We start from the raw sequence: 22580 nt of genomic DNA, 5'->3' as shown, positions 1-22580 counted from the left end.
CTGCCTTCTCTCAGGGTGAACAAGCCAAGAGAGTGCAAGGTGAAAGCCACAACATCTTTAATGGCCTAGCCTTAAAAATCACACTGTCTCATTTCTGCAATATTCTTTTCATTACACAGGTCAGCCCTCTTAAATGCGGGAGGGGTCACACAAGGATATGAATCCTAGGCTGTGAGAATCACTGGGGGTCATCTTGGAGGCTGGCTACCACATTCCCCAAAACTCATTCTGTAGAATTGGGATGTTAAAAGTTTTTATATGAAGAAGGGCTTTGCAGTCAGTCAGTATTAGAAAGGATATGTTAAAGCAAGTTAAATAGATTTCTTTCTCTCAGTCATTCTATACAGTTTTTAGTACTCTGACTCTCACTTTGAATCTTTCTCTTTCTTTTTCTTTCTTTCTTTCTTTTTTTTTTTTTGACAGAGTCTCACTTTGTCACCCAGGCTGGAGTGCAGTGGCATGATTTCGGCTCACTGCAACCTCCTCCTCCCAGGTTCAAGGGATACTTCCTGCCTCAGCCACCCGAGTAGCTGGAATTACAGGTGTATGCCGCCATGCCTGGCTAATTTTTGTATTTTTAGTAGAGATGGAATTTCATGGGGTTTCACCATGTTGGCCAGGCTGGTCTCGAACTCCTGACCTCAAGTGATCTGCCTGCCTCGGCCTCCCAAAGTGCTGGGATGACAGGTGTGAGCTACCGCACCTGGCCTCACTTTGAATTTCTGAAAGAGAGATAGAATAAATAACTGTAGCACAGCTTCCTTCTTTTTTTCTTTTTTCTTTTTAGAGCTGGAGTCTCTCTCTGTCATCCAGCTGGAGTGCAGTGGCATGATCTTGGCTCACTGCAACCTCTGCCTCCCAGGTTCAAATAATTCTCATGCTTCAGCCTCCCAAGTAGCTGGGACTACAGGTGTGCACCACCACGTCTTGCTGATTTTTGTATTTTTAGTAGAGACGGGGGTTTCACCATTTTGGCCAGGTTGGTCTTAAACTCCTGGCCTCAAGCAATCCACCTGCCTTGGCCTCCCAAAGTGCTGAGATTACACGTGTGAGCCACTGCGCCCAGCCAGCACAGCTTCTTTCTCATTCTCCAGCTTTTCCCCCAGTGGGCCTTTCTCCACTCCACCATCTCTCTTTCCTTCCCTCTACAAGCATATCAGACTGCTCTCTGTCTCCTGTTAAAAATATAAGCTTCTGGCCAGGTGTGTTGTCTCACACCTATAATGCCAGCACTTTAGAAGGCAGAGATGGGAGGATTACTTGAATCCAGGAGTTTTAGACCAGCCTGGGCCACATAGTGAGACCTCTGTTTCTACAAACAAAATTAAAAAATTAGCTGGGCATGGTGGTGGATACTCGTAGTGCCAGCTTCTCAGGAGACTGAGGTGGGAGGATCACTTGTGCCTAGAAGGTTGAAGCTACAGTGAGTCATGATCATGCCACCTCTCTCCAGCCTGAGTGACAGAATGAGACCCTGTTTAAAAAAAAAAAAAAAACAATGCCAGGCACGGTGGCTCACGCCTGTAATCCCAGCACTTTGGGAGGCCAAGGTGGATGGATCACCTAAGGTCAGGAGTTCGAGACCACCCTGACCAACATGGAGAAACCCCGTCTCTACTAAAAATACAAAATTAGCCGGGTGTGGTGGCGCATGCCTGTAATCCCAGCTACTCGGGAGGCTGAGTCAGGAGAATCACTTGAACCCGGGAAGCGGAGGTTGCAGTGAGCTGAGATTGCACCATTGCAGTCCAGCCTGGGCAACAAGAGTGAAACTCCATCTCCAAAAAACAAAACAAAACAAAGAAAAAGAAAAATAAGCTTCTGATAAAGCAATACAGTTTCATCTGGAGTTGGTCATTCTTGACCCTCCAAAGCCTTCTTGTCCATTTGGTCAGTGCACATCATGAAAACCCAGGAGTGATTAAAAAGGAAAGGAACACATTGTCACATGAAGGTGGGTAGTCAGTCTGAGGAAGTTCTGCAAGAGAAATTTTACAAAGCTCTCTATATTGGCCATGGTATTGGGTGATATTGAGTCATAAAGTAACGAATACTATTTGAAGGCCAATAATCATTCACACATGAAAGTTTGGGCTGCCTCTTTAAGATATGTTTGTGTGGGGGAAACAAGGTACAGGTTAGTAACATCTTGTACTTTGGTTTTTGCCAACAAATACGAGACCTTCCAGTTTTAGGACTTACCCCATCTCCTCTCATCAGTGTGACTGTTGTTATTTCTTTTGTGTAGGTTATTTGTCATGACAACAACTCAGTTTATTTAAAGTGTTTTATCATATTTCTGTGAGCTGGTTATACCATCTTGAATTATTTAATTCAGAGTAAACACTGAGGTGGTGTGTATGTGAAAGAGTCTACACCATATGTGTTTATGGAAATGTGTTTATTGAGATGTCGTTTCCAAGCACGGCATCTGCTCTTGTGCATCTTTTATATTATTTTGCATGGAGCCTATACAATGATTGATCTCCACCATCTGATAGTTTTCCTTTTAAGACAGTTTCCCTTCTTATGTTCTTGATAAATGATAATGTTTAATATTTGGGAAGAAAAAAGCATCTAAATTAAAAATAAGAATGATCAATAAAAATGTCTTCTGAGTTCTTTAATTTCCATTATGCAGTGCATGATTTTTAGAAAGAGCTGAAGTCTGTGCATTTGGAAGAGTAAGGTTTTCTGAATATTATCTCAAATGGAAAAGCCCAAGTTTACTCAACCTGTGATTCACACAGAGGTCTAGGTCTCATAAAGACTGCTGAAAATCAAATCCTCCTCTTCACCCTTTTTCCATGGACTGAACATTTGGGCTTTGGGTTCCTATAAATATACTCTGAGTTCCTGTTTACAGTGTTCGTAGGCATCCTGCCTTGCTGCCCAAGATGGAGTTTTACAATGTCCAGTGTTACCTAATGGCTTCTTTAAATTGCAAATTCACCTTACCATCCTTGGTTGTCTCTATGGAGAGAAAACTTAATCCCCAAATACAACCCCACAGAGACCTGTACATGCACATGTACTGAACTCAGAAAACAATGAGTCATGCAATCAACTAGTGTTCATCTATCTTCTTAAAATAGCACTTGAAGTAATTTATTATTAATAACATTTTCTGCTGGGCACAATGGCTCACACCTGTAATCCCAACACTTTGGGAGGCTGAGGCAGGAGAATTGCTTGAACCTGGGAGGTAGTGGTTGCAGTGAGCCAAGACTGCGCCACTGCACTCCAGCCTGCGTGACAGAGTGAAACTCCATCTCAAAAAACAAAACAAAACAACATTTCCTGAGTTTTCAAAATCAGAGAATTGAGCCTATCTAGGGGATCAACTTCTTGATTTACCAAAAATATATTGGTTCAAATGCAGTAAAGAAACTGCAACCATCTTAACTGTAAAATCTGCTGCTTTTAAAACTGGAGAGGGACTCAAGCACCTTGAAATGTCATGGTCACTAACATCTCTCTAGTGTGGTTTGCAAACCACTGGCAAGATGCAAGATGATTTTAGGTGGTACATGGATAAGCTTTCAAATGATTTAATCATCATTTACTTATACTGGGTTGAATAACCTCCCTCTCAAAATTAATGTCTAACCTGAACCTCAGAATGTGACCTTATTTGGAAATAGGGCCTTTGCAGATGTAATTAAACGAGGATCTTGATCTCTGGTATCTTTATAAAAGAAATAAGAGGGATATTTGGACACAAAGACACACAGGGAGAAAAAGGTCATGTGACTATGGAGATAGACATTGGAATGATGCCTATAAGCCGAGAACACCAAGAAGCCAGGAAAAAGGCATCAGACAATTTTTCCCTGAGAACCTCCAGAAGATCAACACCTTGATTTTGGACTTCTGGCCCCCTGAACTGTAAGAGAATACATTTCTGTTGTTTTAAGCCACTTGGTTTGTAATGATTTGTTATGGTAGCCCTAGGAATCTAATGCATTTATTTATTTATTTATTTATTTTTGAGACATGGTCTCACTCTGTCTCCCAGGCTGGAGTGCAGTGGCAAGATCACGGCTCACTGTAGTTTCGACCTCCCAGGCTCAAGAAATCCTCCCACCTCAGTCTCTTAAGTAGCTGGGACTGCAGGCATGAACCACCATGCCCAGCTAATTAAAACAATTTTTTTTTTTTTTTTTTTTGTAGAGACGGGGTCTCTCTATGTTGCCCAGACTGGTCTCAAACTGTTGGGCTCAAGCGATCCTCCTGCCGTAAGCGATCCTCCTGCCTTGGTATCCCAAATTGCTGGGATTACAGGCGTGAGCTATTGTGCCTGGCCATTTAAAAATATATTACACAAAATAAACATGATGGTGTTATAAAACCTGTGATTTCTGAGTTGCTAGTGTTTAGACTAATAGTCCCTAAATTTATTTAGGCAGCAAAAAGTGCATTGATTAAAAAAATTAAGTAAGTAATTTCATAGGAGGTAGGGAGATATTGCAAAAATGCTGTGGGTGGTTCATGGCTGGATAAGCAGTTTGGGAAAACATTGCTGTTTGCAGCCTGTGGCTCCTTCAACCTGTAGTGGCATGGTGGGAGATCTAGGTCAACAGCGATCTGCATTCCTAATAACTCTGTGACTTTGGATAAAATATGAATAATAGCCTTGAGAAGCCCCATCTTCCTCAGCAGTAAAATGGGAACAGTAATAAATATCTCACAGGACTTATGTGGGGATTGAGTTCCTTTTCCTTCAGCCTTGAAATATCAAAAGCTTAGTTATCTGAACCAACTCTGCTGAGTGTGGGGGTGGGGGTGGGCTCCTGGCAGCTGGGTTGATGTACAAAAGAACATTTTGTAATCATTGGCCTCAAATGTGGGTTGCCAGTGATAAATATATAGGGCTGAGCAATATGGGAAGTGAATTGCGATAAAGTGGTAGGAACTGATGCAAAGAACCTCTGATGAATCACAGCTGAAGTCAACTTTCTATTATTTCTGGGTCTTATGCATTTAATGAGTTACAATGTCCTTCATTTCTCCCTCTTCAATATGATCATGTCACAGTTCATAAAAGTGAGGGAAAGAACTCTAGATGCAATCTGACTTCTATCTCAGATGTAGGAAAAACCTTTGTAAATTCAATGTTAATTTCTAGAAACACTCTAGGATGGTTTACTAAGCAGATGATATGTGAGCACTTAAAAGAGAATATTTTTTGATCATCAGGAGTTGCATGGATTTTCTGGGATTCAGAATTACTTTGACCAGTCTAAGCACTTGGCTGAAACCAGCAAGGTGAAATGGAGAGGGAATAATAGAGCTAAAATATACTGTTTCCTAGCAAATGGGTAGGCACTGTGTTAGATGTTATCTCATTTAATCAGCGCTGAAACTCCTGAGTGTAGATATTGCTATTAAAATGCCATTTTTTTTTTTTGAGATGGAGTCTGGCTCTGTCACCCAGGCTGGAGGGCAGTGGCAGAATCTTGGCTCACTGCAACCTCCGCCTCCTGGGTTCAAGCAATTCTCCTGTCTCAGCCTCCTGAGTAGCTGGGATTACAGGCACCTGCCACCATGCCTGGCTAATTTTTGTATTTTTAGTAGAGATGGGGTTTCACCATGTTGGCCAGGCTGGTCTTGAACTCCTGACCTCAGGCCACCCACCTCAGCCTCCCAAAGTGCTGGAATTACAGGCATGAGCCACTGCACCCGGCCGATATTACTATTAAAATTCTTATTTTACAGATGGGGAAACTGACTTGATGAAGTTAAGTGACTTGTCCCAGATTTTGTAAATAGAGATTAAATAGTTCATTCAAGATCATCGAACAAGGCAGTCTGTCCCTAGAGCTGGCACTCTTTTCTCTCTCTCTCTTCTTTTTTTGAGAAAAGGTCTTGCTCTGTCACCCAGACTGGAGTGCAGTGGCATGATCATGGCTCACTATATCCTCGACCTCTCAGGCTCAAGCAGATCGTCCCACCTCAGCCTCCCAAGTAGCTGGGAGCTGGGACTACAGGTGCACACCACCACACCTGGCAAATTTTAAAATTTTTTGTAGAGATAGAGTCTCCATATGCTGCCCACGCTGCCCTCGAACCCCTGGGCTCAAGTGCTCCTGCCTCGGCCTCCCAAAGTTCTGGGATTACAGGTGTGAGCCACTGCACCCAGCCTGGAGCTTTTGTTCTTTTTTGTGAGATGGAGTCTCGCTCTGTCCCCCAGGCTGGAGTGCAGTAGTGCGATCTTAGCTCACTGAAACCTCCGCCTCCCAGGTTCAAGCAATTCTTCCTGCCTTGGCCTCCCTAGTAGCTGGGATTACAGGCGTGCGCCACCATGCCTGGCTAATTTTTATATTTTTTAGTAGAGATGGGGTTTTGCCGTGTTGGTCAGGCTGGCCTTGAACTCCTGACTTCAGGTAATCCACCCACCTGGGCCTCCCAAAGTGCTGGGATTACAGACATGAGCCACCAAGCCTGGCTGAGCTTTTGTTCTTAACCTCTGTATTGTGCTATGTGAAAGCTTAAAAAATGTAGAGACCAGGAGCAGTGGCTCATGCCTGTAATCCCAGAACTTGGAGAGGCCAAGGTAGATGGATTGCTTGAGCCCAGGAGTTTGAGACTGGCCTGGGCAACATGGCAAAACCCTATCTCTACCAAAAAAAACCTCCCAAAACCAGAAAACACAACAAAAATTAGCCAGGTATGGTGGTATGCTCCTGTGGTCCGACCTACTCAGAGGCTGTGGTGGGAGGATCGCTTGAGTCTGGGAGGTTGAAAGACTCTGTCAAAAAAAAAAAAGTAGAAACACAGGAAGGGGAAGAGGGTTCCTAAATGGTACAAGAGAAAGAACTTGGTCTTTGGTGTCAGGCAGGTCTTGTTACAACCTTGGCTGGCTCTGCCATTTAGCAGTTAGTTGACCTCAGGCAAACTACTTAAACTCTACAAACCTCAGATTTCTCATCTGTAAAGTGGATGCAGTAATATATACCCCATAGAATTCCTGGGAGGATTAAGTATGATGAAATATATCCATACAACTAGGATTCATGAGATATGATCAGCATTGTACCAAGTGTTTTATTTTATTTTTGAGACAGGGTCTTGCTCTGTCACCCAGGCTGGAGTGCAGTGGCCTGAACATGGGTCACTGCAGCCTCGACCTCTTGAACTCAAGCAATCCTCCCACCTCAGCCTCCCGAGTAGCTGAGACTACAGGCATGTGCCACCATGCCCAGCTAATTTTTTGGATTTTTTTTTTTGTAAAGATGGGGTCTTGCTATATTCCCCAAGCTGGTCTCAAACTCCTGGGCTCAAGCGATCCTCCCACCTTGGCCTCACAAAGTACTGGGATTATAGGTATGAGCCACCACACCCAGCCCTGTACAGAGTATTTTTTTTTTTTTTTTTTGAGACGGAGTCTCGCTTTGTCACCCAGGCTGGAGTGCAGTGGCACAATCTCCGCTCACTGCAAGCTGTGCCTCCCGGGTTCACGCCATTCTCCTGCCTCAGCCTCCCGAGTAGCTGGGACTACAGGCACCTGCCACCACGCCTGGCTAATTTTTTGTATTTTTAGTAGAGACGGGGTTTCACTGTGTTAGCCAGGATGGTCTCGATCTCCTGACCTTGTGATCCGCATGCCTCGGCCTCCCAAAGTGCTGGGATTACAGGCGTGAGCCACCGTGCCCGGCCATGTACAGAGTATTTTAATTAAGGCAATTTACTTAATCTTTACAACAACGCTTTGAGGCAGGTATGCTCATCATTACTATTTTACAGATGAGCAAACTAAGGCTTAGAGAGATTAAGTGACTTGCCCACGGTTACACAGTCAGCACATGGCAGAGCAGGAATTCAAACTCAGGAAGTATGAATCCACAGTATAAGCTCTCATCTGCTTTTACTGTGTTACCTTCCTATGTGAAAAAGACTTGGAAGTTGGAGTTATATACAAGCTTGATAGGATTCTACAAGTATAGCAGCTTGCAAAAAGCCCTAAATTCAGATTTAGGGTACATTTATACAAAAATGGCATCCAGTGCATATATTCTGTGCTGTTTTGATTGCATCTGCAGTATTGTGTTCAAATTTGAATGATACATTTTATTTTTTATTTTTGCTGAGACGGAGTTTCACTCTTGTTGCCCAGGCTGGAGTGCAGTGGCACAATCTCGGCTCACTGCAACCTCTGTATCCTGGGTTCAAGCGATTCTACTGCCTCAGCCTCCCTAGTAGTGGGATTACAGGTGCCCACCATCACACCCGGCTAATTTTTTGTATTTTTAGCAGAGATGAGGTTTCACCATGTTGGCCAGGCTGATCTCGACTCCTGACCTCAGGTGATCCACCTGCCTTGGCCTCCCAAAGTACTGGGATTACAGGCGTGAGCCACCGCGCCCAGCCCGGATGATACCTTTTAACAGAGATACTGAGAAATGGAAATAACTACGATGATGACAGAGGTTGGAAATAGTTGCAAGAGAGAAACAGCTGAAAGTGTTTTGGTTTGATGAAGGCATGCAAAGGGTCAGAGAGGTAGATGTCTTTGGGAAAGGCTGTCCAGATAGGTTGACAGTACCTTGAGTCCTCTTTGTTCTTGGTCTTACAGGTGCAAGGATTTCACTTTATCAGTTAATTAATATTCAGAGTTGATCTTGGCAACTGACTCATTCTAACCAAACTTGTAAGAGACTGTTGCATATACCAGAATGCCAATTAATGAACTTAAAATTAGGAACATAAGCACCAAACAGATTTTATACATGTATTTGTTGATCAGAGCATCTTGTTTTTCTAGTTTTATCTTCTGTCAGCAAATATACATAAAAACTGTGGGCCGGGCATGGTGGCTCACGCCTGTAATCCCAGCACTTTGGGAGGCCAAGGTGGGTGGATCACCAGAGGTCAGGAGTTTGAGACCAGCCTGGCCAACATGGTGAAACCCCGTCTCTACTAAAAATACAAAAATTAGCTGGATGTGGTGGCAGATGCCTATAATCCCAGCTACTCAGGAGGCTGAGTCAGGAGAATTGCTTGAAGCTGGGAGGCGGGCAAAGGTTGCAGTGAGCTGAGATCAAGCCACTGCGCTCCTTGCTGGGCAACAGAGTGCGACTCCATCTCAAAAAAGAAAACAAAACCAAACCCAAAAACTGTGGTAGGCTAAAAGTTGTTAGCTTGCAGGTAGGGTAAAACTGCAGACTCTTCTCAATTTCTCATTTAAAGTCATGGTCAAAAATTGATATCTCATATTTCATTCACTGATTTTATTAACTTGATTTATATCTCATTTTATTAATTTGTTTTATTCATATGCACATTTTATATGTGGTTTTGAACATTTGTATCTTGTCAAATCTGCAATGTAAACAAATATAAACAAATCTGCAAATTGTTTATATGCTTTACCCATTTTTTAACTGGGTTATTTTTAATTGAATAGTAGATTTCTACTGGGTTGTTTCTTATTGATCAATATGTTCTTTTTTTCCTTTGAGATGGAGTCTCGCTCTGTTGCCCAGGCTGGAGTGCAGTGGTGCAATCTTAGCTCACTGCAGCCTCTGCTTCCCGGGTTCAAGCAATTCTCCTGCCTCAGCCTCCCGAGTAGCTGGGACTACAGGTGTGCGCCACTACATCCAGCTAATTTTTTTGTATTTTTAGTAGAGACAGGGTTTTGCCATGTTGGCCAGGTGGTCTTGAACTCCTGACCTCAGGTGATCTGTCTGCCTCAGCCTCCCAAAGTGCTGGGATTACAGGCGTGAGCCATGTGCCCGGCCTGATCAATAGGTTCTTTATATAAACATATATCTAAAATATTCAGCTAAATTTAGATAATTCAGATAAAATGTTATATATATAATATGTATAAATAATAAAATAGGCCAGGAGCGGTGGTTCACACCTGTAATCCCAGCACTTTGGGAGGCCAAGGCAGGTGGATCACCTAGGTCAGGATTTCAAGACCAGCCTGGCCAACATGGTGAAACCCCATCTCTACTTAAAATACAAAAATTAGCTGGGCATGGTGGCACATGCCTGTAATCCCAGCTACTTGGGAGGCTGAAGCAAGAGAATTACTTGAACCCAGGAGATGCAGGTTGCAGTGAGCCGAGATGGCGCCATTGTACTCCAGCCTGGGCAACAAGAGCAAAACTCCATCTCCATAACTAAAATTAAAAAACAAAATAAAGTGAGGTATAAAATTTTGTTACATCAGTTGCAAATATTTTATGTAATAATTCAGTTACTTCTCGACTTTATGTACCTTCTGTCATACGTGAATGCATTTGGCTCTCTGTTTTGTTAAGATAGCTTTCTCTCTCCAAGGTTTTAAATATATTTTCTCACATTTTTTCTGTTATTCTTTTTTTTTTTTTGAGACAGAGTTTAGCTCTTTTTGCCCAGGCTGGAGTGCAATGGTGCCGTCTCGGCTCACTGCAACCTCCGCTTCCAGGGTTCAAGTGATTCTCCTGCTTCGGCCTCCTGAGTAGCTAGGATTACAGGTGCCCGTCACCACGCCCGGCTAAATTTTATTTTTTAATTTTTTAATTTTATTATTATTATTATACTTTAAGTTTTAGGGTACATGTGCACAATGTGCAGGTTACATATGTATACATGTGCCATGCTGGTGTGCTGCACCCATTTACTTGTCATTTAGCATTAGGTATATCTCCTAAAGCTATCCCTCCCCTCTCCCCCAACCCCACAACAGTCCCCAGAGTGTGATGTTCCCCTTCCTGTGTCCATGTGTTCTCATTGTTCAGTTCCCACCTATGAGTGAGAATATGCGGTGTTTGGTTTTTTGTTCTTGCGATAGTTTACTGAGAATGATGATTTCCAATTTCATCCATGTCCCTACAAAGGACATGAACTCATCATTTTTTATGGCTGCATAGTATTCCATGGTGTATATGTGCCACATTTTCTTAATCCAGTCTATCATTGTTGGACATTTGGGTTGGTTCCAAGTCTTTGCTATTGTGAATAGTGCCACAATAAACATACGTGTGCATGTGTCTTTATAGCAGCATGATTTATAGTCCTTTGGGTATATACCCAGTAATGGGATGGCTGGGTCAAATGGTATTTCTAGTTCTAGATCCCTGAGGAATCGCCACACTGACTTCCACAATGGTTGAACTAGTTTACAGTCCCACCAACAGTGTGAAAGTGTTCCTATTTCTCCACATCCTCTCCAGCACCTGTTGTTTCCTGACTTTTTAATGATTGCCATTCTAACTGGTGTGAGATGGTATCTCATTGTGGTTTTGATTTGCATTTCTCTGATGGCCAGTGATGGTGAGCATTTTTTCATGTGTTTTTTGGCTGCATAAATGTCTTCTTTTGAGAAGTGTCTGTTCATGTCCTTTGCCCACTTTTTGATGGGGTCGTTTGTTTTTTTCTTGTAAATTTGTTTGAGTTCATTGTAGATTCTAGATATTAGCCCTTTGTCAGATGAGTAGGTTGCGAAAATTTTCTCCCATTTTATAGGTTGCCTGTTCACTCTGATGGTAGTTTCTTTTGCTGTGCAGAAGCTCTTTAGTTTAATTAGATCCCATTTGTCAATTTTGGCTTTTGTTGCCATTGCTTTTGGTGTTTTAGACATGAAGTCCTTGCCCATGCCTATGTCCTGAATGGTAATGCCTAGGTTTTCTTCTAGGGTTTTTATGGTTTTAGGTCCAACGTTTAAGACTTTAATCCATCTTGAATTAATTTTTGAATAAGGTGTAAGGAAGGGACCCAGTTTCAGCTTTCTACATATGGCTAGCCAGTTTTCCCAACACCATTTATTAAATAGGGAATCCTTTCCCTTTTTTTTTTTTTTTGTATTTTCAGTGGAGACGGGGGTTTCCTCATGTTGGCCAGGCTGGTCTTGATCTCCTGACCTCAGGTGATCCACCCCCCTCACTCTCCCAAAGTGCTAGGATTACAGGCGTGGGCCACTGCTCCCGGCCTTGGTTATTCTTCTAAAAACTACATTTTAAATACAATTGGAGTCGCTGCTCTGGGCCCAGCCCCGGCCCGGCGCGAGTAGGAGGAGGTGCTGCGGTGGCCGCGGCCACTCGCGCAGGTCGGCGGTGCTGCTGGTCCCCGGGCAGAGGAGGCGTGGGCGGCTCCGGGACCACGGAGCCTGGTGACGCGGCGCTCCCCTGCCCGGGTCGGGTTGCCCAGGCGCCGCCGCGGCGGCTGCTGCTGCTGCTGCCGCTGCTACTGGGTAGGGGACTTCGAGTAACGGCCGAGGCCTCGGCCTCCTCCTCTGGGGCGGCGGTCGAGAACAGCAGCGCCATGGAGGAGCTCGTCACTGAGAAGGAGGCGGAAGAGAGCCACCGGCCAGACAGTGTGAGCCTGCTCACCTTCATCCTGCTGCTCACGCTCACCATCCTCACCATATGGCTCTTCAAGTACTGCCGGGTGCACTTTCTGCATGAGACCGGGCTGGCCATGATCTGTGGGCTCATCGTTGGGGTGATCCTGAGGTATGGTACCCCTGGCACCAGGGGCCGTGACAAATTACTCAACTGCACTCAAGAAGATCAGGCCTTCAGCACTTTAGTAGTGGATGTCAGCGGTAAATTCTTCGAATACACTCTGAAAAGAGAAATCAGCCCTGGCAAGATCAACAGCGTAAAGCAGAATGACATGCTAGGGAAGGTAACATTCGACCCATAGGTATTTTTCAACATTCTTCTGCCTCCAGTTATTTCCCATGCTGGATACAGCTTAAAGAGACACTTTTTTAGAAATCTTGGGTCACGCCTTCTTGGGGACTGCTGTTTCGTGCTTCCGTATTGGAAATCTCAGGTATGGTATGGTGAAGCTCATGAAGATTATGAGACAGCTCTCAGAGAAATTTTACTACACACATTGTCTCTTTTTTAGAGCAATCATCTCTGCCACTGACCCAGTGGCACCTGCAGTGACTGTGCTGGTGATATTAATGAATTGCATGCAGACATGGATCTTTATGTACTTCTGTTTGGAGAGAGCATCCTAAATGACGTTGTTGTGTTGTACTTTCCTCATCTATTGTTGCCTACCAGCCAGCAGGACTGAACTTCAACTCACGCCTTTGATGCTGCTGCCTTTTTAAAGTCAGTTGGCATTTTTCTAGGTATATTTAGTGGCTGTTTTACCATGGGAGCTGTGACTGGTGTTGTGACTGCTTTAGTGACCAAGTTTACCAAACTGGACTGCTTTCCCCTGCTGGAGACGGCGCTCTTCTTCCTCATGTCCTGGAGCACGTTTCTCTTGGCAGAAGCCTGCGGATTTACAGGCGTTGTAGCTGTCCTTTTCTGTGGAATCACACAAGCTCATTACACCTTCAACAATCTGTTGGTGGAATCAAGAAGTCGAAGCAAGCAGCTCTTTGAGGCAGAGAACTTCATCTTCTCCTGCATGGTCCTGGCGCTATTTACCTTCCAGAAGCACGTTTTCAGCCCTGTTTTCATCATTGGAGCTTTTGTTGCTGTCTTCCTGGGCAGAGCCGCCCATATCTACCCGCTCTCCTTCTTCCTCAGCTTGGGCAGAAGGCATAAGATTGGCTGGAATTTTCAACACACGATGATGTTTTCAGGCCTCAGGGGAGCAGTGGCATTTGCGTTGGCCATCTGTGACACGGCATCCTATGCTCGCCAGATGACGTTCACCACCACGCCTTTCATCGTGTTCTTCACCATCTGGATCATTGGAGGAGGCACGACACCCATGTTGTCATGGCTTAATATCAGAGTTAGCATCAAGGAGCCCTCCAAAGAGGACCGCAACGAACACCACTGGCAGTACTTCAGAGTTGGTGTTGACCCCGATCAAGATCCACCACCCAACAATGACAGCTTTCAAGTCTTACAAGGGGACAGCCCAGATTCTGCCAGAGGAAACTGGACAAAACAGGAGAGCACATGGATATTCAGGCTGTGGTACAGCTTTGATCACAATTACCTGAAGCCCATCCTCACACACAGCGGCTCCCCGCTAACCACCACTCTCCCGCCTGGTGGAGACACAGCGGCTCCCCACTAACCACCACTCTCCTGCCTGGTGTAGACAAAGCAGCTCCCCACCAACCACCACTCTCCCGCCTGGTGTAGCTTGCTAGCTTGATGTCTGACCAGTCCCCAGGTGTACGATAACCAAGAGCCACTGAGAGAGGGAAACTCTGATTTTATTCTGACTGAAGGCGACCTCACATTGACCTATGGGGACAGCACAGTGACTGCAAATGGCTTCTCAGGTTCCCACACTGCCTCCACGAGTCTGGAGGGCAGCTGGAGAATGAAGAGCAGCTCAGAGGAAGTGCTGGAGCGGGACCTGGGAATGGGAAACCAGAAGGTTTTGAGCCAGGGTACCCGCCTAGTGTTTCCTCTGGAAGATAATGTTTGACTTTCCCTGCAAACCCTGGCACGATGGGGTAGGCTCCCAACAGGGTGAGGATGGCTTCAAGCCCTAATGTTGCTTGAGGTGGGGCAGTGACTAGATTGAACTAACTCTTCTATTTTATTGGGGTCTGAAGTTATTGTAACACTTAAAATTTAACTCATGATGCAGATGGTGAGGCAAAAGTGTCTCTAAATTCAGACAAACGTAGACCTATTTCTACTTTTTTTCACACAGTAGTGCACTGTTTCAGAGTTAAACAAACAAAAAAAATAGCATACTTTAATGGTCTCTTAATTCATTCACCTGCAGTGTCTGAACAAGGCAGGGCAGGTGCTGAGTGGGGGGCTTCCTCTTATGAGAGGCTGCATCTCAGTACACAGTGGTGCAAGTCAAGCTGACCATAGAAATATCAAGTTAGGGGAGAACAGGCTGGAAGAAAGATTGAGAAGGAAGGCAATTGAGATAGGACCTCCAAGGATTATGGGAAACTGTTGTTAAATGGAACAGAAAACATGAAAAAATAATATGAGTGGAGGCTCTGGCAAGGAAGGCTGTGTGACTGCAACCTCATATCAGGATTCCTGACTTTTATGCTACCTGTGTTTCTTCTAGACTGAAGATTTGAAAATATATCCATGAACATTTCAACATGAAACAAAGAATTATAGTTCCTTCTCTGGAGATGTCCATAAAGAAGTAGTTATGATATGTTTAAAACCAGACCGGGTGTGGGGGCTCACGCCTGTAATCCCAGCACTTTGGGAGGCCGAGGTGGGCGCATCATCTGAGGTCAGGAGTTCGAGACCAGCCTGGCCAACATGGTGAAACCCCGTCTCTACTAAAAAATACAAATATTAGCCAGGTGTGGTGGCAAGCACCTTAATCCCAGCTACTTGGGAGGCAGAGGCAGGAGAATCGTTTGAACCTGGGAGGCTGAGGTTGCAGTGAGCCAAGATAAAGCCACTGCACTCAAACGTGGGGAACAAGAGTGAGACTTCTCTCAAAAAATAAATAAATAAATAAAATAATATAAAATAAAAAAAACCAAAGGCAAATAGTGTTACACTGTTATTTTTTAGTTAATCTGAAGAAAGGAGGTATTTAGAAACTGATGATGGTATCACTGCAAAAAGCATTAAACTTTTTAGGGCTACCATATGAGCTGACAGCCTAGGAAATAATCAGTAAGACTGAGGTATCTACTGTGGGTTTAGAAATAACACCAAATTTTGTAGGATGTTATTATCTGGGGAAGAGAAGGCAGCAAGAAACCTACAAGGCAACAGGCTAGAAATCAGAGGGAAAGAAATCTCTGTGCAAAAAATTAACTGCAAAGAAATACAAGATGGTAGTCTCAAGACCGAGTAGAATTCTGAACTTTGAGCTGTCGAATGCATGAGATTTCAGTGGCCACATGAGGAATCAGTGGGAAGTCAATGGAACGTTAAGTATTTTCAACCCACTAGAAGGTCCTGTCTTCTATAAGTTTAAGAATCTATCTTTATGCCATTGAGTGCGGTGCAGAGAAGGGTCATTTTCCCTTTATCTGGGGAGGCTGCTTCACCAGCCTACCATGTGGGTGTGATTTGAAAGTTAAGTTTTCAGTTTGGGTTCTTTCTGGATGAGCTGTTCTGTCCGCCCACACCTGTAGTGCTGAAATACTGAAAGATCTCTCCGGAAAAGTTTGAGTTTCTCCCCAAGTTTCTGTGCTTCAGCAATAGCATTTTTTTGGCAACCCAATTTCTAAAAAATGCTTTCAATAATGTGGGCATTTTCTTATTATGGCAGAAAAAATAGTGTCCCAGTCTAGTCTAACCATAATGAAATCAGCCATTTAATCTTCTCAATTTGCATGTTTAATGGTTAATTTTTAAATAAGACATTGCTTCACATATTTTTTTTTTTTTTTTTTTGAGATGGAGTCTTGCTTTTTCGCCCGGGCTGGAGTGCAGTGGTGCAACCTCGGCTCGCTGCAATCTCTGCGCCCCCAGGTTCACGCGATTCTCCTGCCTCAGCCTCCCTAGTAGCTGAGATTGCAGGCACCCACCACCACGCCTGGCTGATTTTGTATTTTTAGTAGAGATGGGGTTTTGCCATGTTGGCCAGGCTGGTCTTGAACTCCTGACCTCAGGTGATCCACCTGCCTTGGCCTCCCGAAGTGCTAGGATTACAGGCATGAGCCACCATGCCCGGCCTGTGTCATAACTTTGTGTTTGAATTGATAATTTGTGAAAATCAGGAAAATATATATTTAATTAAGTTGAGCCATATGAATTTGCTGATATTCAACCATTTTGTAAAAACAGGAGTGGCAATTTCATATGGTTCAATAAAATAAAATTGAGGCCGGGCATAGTGGCTTACACCCATAATCCCAACACTTTGGGAGGCCGAAGCAGGAGGATCGCTTGAGCTCAGGAGTTTGAGACCAGACTGAGCAACATGGCAGAACTCTGTCTCTACAAAAATACAAAAATGAGACAGGCATGGTGGCACATACCTTTAGTTCAGTTCTAGGTGATTGGGAGGCTGAGGTGGGAGGATCGCTTGAGCCCAAGAGGCAGAGGTTGCAGTGAGCCAAGATCATGCCACTGGAAACCAGTCTGGGCAACAGAGTGAGAACCTGTCTCAAACAAACAAACAAACTGGAATTTATTTTTATGTATGGTATGAGAAAGGGATTTGTTTTTTGTTTGTTTGTTTGTTTGTTTTTGATATGGAGTCTTACTCTGTTGCCCAGGCTGGAGTGCAGTGGCGACATCTTGGCTCACTGCAACTTCTGCCTCCTTTCCTTTGTTCAAGCGATTCTCTTGTCCCTGAGTAGCTGGGATTACAGGCACTGGCCACCACGCCCAGCTATTTTTTGTATTTTTAGTAGAGACAGGGTTTCACCATGTTGGCCAGGCTGGTCTCAAACTCCTGACCTCAGGCATTCTGCCCCCCTTGGCCTCCCAAAGTGCTGGGATCACAGGCATAAGCGACTGCGCTCAGTTTGAGAAAGGGATTTAATTTACTTTTTTTCTTCCAAATGGATAGCTCCTTGTCCCAACACTCTCTATTAGTCTGTCATTTCCCAAGTGATTTTAAATGTCTCCTTTAACATATACTAAGATTACACACACACACACACACACACACAAATGGACACATATATATATATGTGCGTGTGTGTATATATATTTTTCTGGACTTTTAAATTCTATTCTATTGATCTATTGGTCTATTTTTCACAGTACTATTTCAATTATTGTGACTTTACAACATAGTTAACATCTGGTAAAGTTCTTTCTCTAATGAATCTTAACTTTTTTTGGCACAACTCATAGATGAACTTTAAAATTAACTTGCCAATTCTATAAAATATGCTGTTGGAATTTTGATAAAATTATATTACATTTATTATTTAATTTGGGGGCATAATATCTGTATATTATTGAGTCTTTTCATCTAGAAATAACTTTTATGGCCTTCATTAAAATTATATGGTTATCCTCAACAATTTTCTTTTCTTTTTTTTTGAGACAGGGTCTCACTCTGTCACCCAGGCTGGAGTGGAGCGGCACAATTTCTGCTCACTCAACTTCCTAGGCCCAGGTGATCCTCCCACCTCAACCTCCCAAGTAGCTGGGACTATAGGCATGTGCCACCACACCTGGCTGATTTTTTGTAGAGACTGGGTTTCGCTACATTGCCCAGGCTGTTCTTGAACTCCTGGACTCAGGTGATCCGCCCATGTCAGCCTCCCAAAGTGCTAGGGTTACAGGCATGAGCTACCATGCCTGGCAACAGCTTTCATATTTTTAAGTTTTTTTTCCTAGGTAACCCAAGGTCTATTGAAATTGCATATAGCTTTCTTTTCTATTACATATTTAAATAGATTTTTTCTGATTTTAGAAAAGCTGTAGATTTTTATATGTTAATCTTGTTTCCTTTCTGAAAGTTTTTTATTAGCCCATATAGATTTATGTGATTCACTGGATTTTCTAGGTATAAATCTACCTTGCCAATATTCATACTTATTTCTTTTTTTTCTGGTATTTTTACATTGCCTGGTAACTCTAGGAAAATGTCTACTATTGATGGTAAAAGTAGGCATCATTATGTGTTGTTTCTGAGTTCTATGGAGATGTGGTCTAATGTTTTGTTCTTCAGAATAACGTTTGGAGATTGGCAAAATGTTGATTATTGTTGAAGATGAGTGACAGGTCCATAGCAGCCATTAATCTATTTTCTCTATGCTTGTGTATGTTTGAAAATTTCCATAATAAAAGAGTTAAATTCTACAAAGAGTCAAATTTAAAAAAAGAACAAGACTTATTTTAGGTTTTTGTTAGAAACCCCTTTTCAGGCCGGGTGTAGTGGCTCACACCTGTAATCCCAGCACTTTGGGAGGCTGAGGCGGGCAGATCACCTGAAGTCAGGAGTTTGAGACCAGCCTGGACAACATAGTGAAACCTTGTCTCGATTAAAAATACAAAAATTAGCTGGGCGTGGTGGTGGGCATCTGTAATCCCAGCTACTTGGGAGGCTGAGGCGGGCAGATCACCTGAAGTCAGGAGTTTGAGACCAGCCTGGCCAACATAGTGAAACCTTGTCTCGATTAAAAATACAAAAATTAGCTGGGCGTGGTGGTGGGCATCTGTAATCCCAGCTACTTGGGAGGCTGAGGCAGGAGAATTGCTTGCATCCAGAAGGTGGAGGTTGCAGTGAGCTGAAATCACACCATTGCACTCCAGCTTGGGTGACAGAGTGAGACTCTATCTAAAAAAAAAAAAAAAAGAAAAAGAAAATATCTTTTCCTAGTTTATTGTAAGTTATTTTATTAGAAGTGGATGGAGAATTAATTGTATCATCAGAAAAATATCTTTTAAAAGAAAAGGTATCACAGGAGCCATCCATCTCAGAAAAGCAAGGAAAAAAAATATGAGACTTTCAATATTAAAAATGACCAAATATTTAGATTTGCTTCTCTCTCTTTCTTTTCATTAACTGACGCTTACCATTAGAGGAGAGGTGACTCTAGGGCCTAGCATATTGCTGAAAACACAGAAGGGAATAAATAAATTATGTATCGTCGGAGGTTTTTACTGGGGAGAGAGCTGTAGGTAATTGTTGCACCACACAGATGCTCCCTCCAGGACTGAAGGTCTTACCCCTCCAGCTGCTGGGATTATAGTTGGCTGACACTCTCCAGCAGCTGGCAGTTTCCAGGAACTGCCTGTGGCTGAAGAGAACCACCTTACTCAAAGTTCTACCCTCCTCCTAGGGGCAGCTGCATCCAATGACTGGCCTACGTGGAGGTATAAATCCATCTTGCCAATATTCATACTTATTTACATAATTTACAATATTCATACTTAAAGATTCTGTGCCCTTACCCAACTCAGGATAGGCTAAAAGAACTAGCCCAGCTTGGCCGGGTGCGCTGGCTCACGCCTGTAATCCTAGCACTTTGGGAGGCCGAGGCGGGCGGATCACGAGGTCAGGAGATTGAGACCATCCTGGCTAACACAGTGAGAACCCATCTCTACTAAAAAATACAAAAAAATTAGCAGGGCATGGTGGCGGGAGCCTGTAGTCCCAGCTACTTGGGAGGCTGAGGCAGGAGAATGGCATGAATCCGGGAGGCGGAGCTTTTGGTGAGCCGAGATCGCGCCACTGCACTCCAGCCTGGGTGACAGAGCAAGACTCCGTCTCAAAAAAAAAAAAAAAAAAAAAAAAAAAAGAAAAGAAAAAAATTAGTTGGGCGTGGTAACGCACGCCTGTAATCACAGCTGCTTGGGAGGCTGAGACAAGAGAATCACTTGAATCCGGAAGGCAGAGGCTGCAGTGAGCCTGCCACTGTACTTCAGCCTGGGCGACAGAGTGAGACTCTCTCTGCAAAAAAATAAAAATAAAAAAATGATAAAATGTTGCCAGGCGTGGTGGCTCACGCCTATCATCCCAGCACTTTGGGAGGCCGAGGTGGGTGGATCACTTGAGCTCAGGAGTTTGAGACCAGCCTGGGCAACATGGCGAAACGCTGTCTCTATTAAAATAAACAAAAAACAAAGAACGAAAATTAGCTGGGTGTGGTGGTGGGCGCCTGTAGTCCCAGCTACTCAGGAGGCTGTAGTGGGAGGATCGCTTGAGCCTGGGAGGCAATGAGCTGAGATTGCGCCACTGCACTCCAGCCTGGGCGACAGAGGAAGACCCTGTGTCAAACAAACGAACAAACAAACAAACAAACAAAATAACATGTGGATGCATATTTGCATAACAATTAACTTTCCATTAAAAATCCTCAAGAATTTTTTCACTGTTCATTGTGTTCTGTCGTGGTTATTGTTTGTTTCCTATATTTGAAATTCTTTGCACAGTCTTTTTCCTTAGCATCCTTGTCTTGTTTCCTCTTTGTCCCTGTGTGTATTTTTAAAGCTTTCTCTTCGCAATGGTAAAGACAGCAGCTGGCTCTAACTCCTGTTTAGATACCAGTTGGAGGCCTTCGTTGAATGAAAGAAGATCCATTAAAAGAAGAAGTAATTATGCATCTTGTTTATTTGGTAACAGGCAATTACCTTAAGTCTTACGGTCTCAGAATGTCTAATTGATCAGCATTCTCTGATTTTAAAAGGTTTGTGTTTTTGAAGTTTACAACTCAGCTATTTGAACTTGAAATACATTTTCTTGTAGAAACTGCGATAAAATGGTGTTTAAGACTCCTAGACCAGCCCACTGAAGCCCATAATACAGCAGAAATGTTTTACTGTCATTAGAAATAATTAGAAACATTTCCAATGATAGTTTTACAAAAGGAATACATTTAAAGAATAGAAACATAAACTGAGAAAAGGGTGTAAAAATAGATGAATGTTGATGCTTGAGGAAAAGCAAGCACTTAGACAATGAGGAGGGAGATGGCCACATTTGCTGTTTACTGAGCATATTGGTTGGGATTAAAGTCTTTTAATTGGAGGTAGTGAGTTTAGTCTCAGTTCAAAAATGGCATGAGGAGCTGGGCATGGTGGCTCATGCCTGTAATCCCAGCACTTTGGGAGGCCGAGGCAGGCAGATCACTTGAGGTCAGGAGTTTGAGACCAGCCTGGCCAACATGGTGAAACCCCATCTCTACTAAAAATATAAAAATTAGCTAAGTGTGGTGGCTCATGCCTGTAGTCCCAGCTACTCGGGAGGCTGAGGCAGGGGAATCGCCTGAACCTTAGAGGCAGAGGTTGCAGTGAGCTGAGATCACATCGCTGCACTCTGGCCTGGACAACAGAGCGAGACTCTGTCTCAAAAAAAAAAAAAAAAAGCATGAAGAGAATTATTGACAGAAGATTTTCTGGAATGAGACAACCACCCAGAGGCTGGGAGAGGTTGGGAAGCGAGAAGAGGCAATACAGATAGGCAGGTCCGTGCAAAGAAGAGCTTCTGGGAGGTGAAATTAGCTGAGTGAAAAGTGAGAAAAGGCTGGAGCCAGGGGAGAGGGGAGGGTCCCTGGATGCAGGACGTGCTGTGCCAGGATGTGACTGGTGAGTGAGGAAACCTGGTGTCTGTGGGACAGGAGCCCCCATGGGCTGCTTACTTTCTGCTCAGCCACGTAGGGGTTTTCTCTCAGTCATTCTCCCCAGGCTCCTGAGGGCACTTCAGATTTTCTTAGGTGAGGAGTTGGGGGTTGATGGGAGACAAGAGCTTGGAATATTTCTTTGAGAAAATTAGGAGAAATATTGTATTGCCGCATACAATAGTTGTATTGTTAAGTGTGTGTGTGTGTGTGTGTGTGTGTGTAAGAGAAAGAAACATCTTCCCACAGAGGAATTATACTGCCTTTCCTGGGAGGTACTAATACCTTCAGTGTGGCTGGTACCAGGAGACCCGACTGTGCAGTAAGAATGAAGTAGGGAGCGTGATGCATTATAGGAAATTAAGCCAACTAGTTTATTCCTGTTCAAAATGTTTGTTTTTGTTTTGCTTGAAATAAATTAGTTGTAAATAGAAGTCTAAATAAAACACAACTCCAGGAAAGAATGAAATCTCACAATGGTGCAACCACTGCTTAATAATTTCCTGCTTGTCCCCAAATGGACCGATTGCAGAAGGATTGGGGGAGATTTCATCTTACAACATGTTATGACAGAGAAGGAAGGGTTAAGAAATCATTCCATCTCATTGCCACATGTCTGGTGTACTTACAATAACTAGAGACTTTCTGGGATGTCCTCAATTCAAATATTCTGTTATGTTGACTTATGTACATT

At 43.6% G+C, this 22580-nt stretch overlaps 1 protein-coding gene and 1 pseudogene across 2 annotated transcripts in view; both read left to right on the top strand.

Annotated features, from left to right (window-relative positions):
• Positions 1–22580, top strand: part of LOC130540681 (uncharacterized) — a 169711-nt gene that overhangs the window by 34545 nt on the left and 112586 nt on the right. The window lies entirely within an intron of this gene.
• Positions 10056–22300, top strand: LOC129393539 (sodium/hydrogen exchanger 7-like; annotated as a pseudogene).

Source organism: Pan paniscus, chromosome 10, assembly GCF_029289425.2.
Source record: "Pan paniscus chromosome 10, NHGRI_mPanPan1-v2.0_pri, whole genome shotgun sequence".
Classification (NCBI taxonomy): domain Eukaryota; kingdom Metazoa; phylum Chordata; class Mammalia; order Primates; family Hominidae; genus Pan; species Pan paniscus.
The sequence above is the reverse complement of the archived record's forward strand: the minus strand, read 5'-3'. Positions and strand labels throughout refer to the sequence as shown.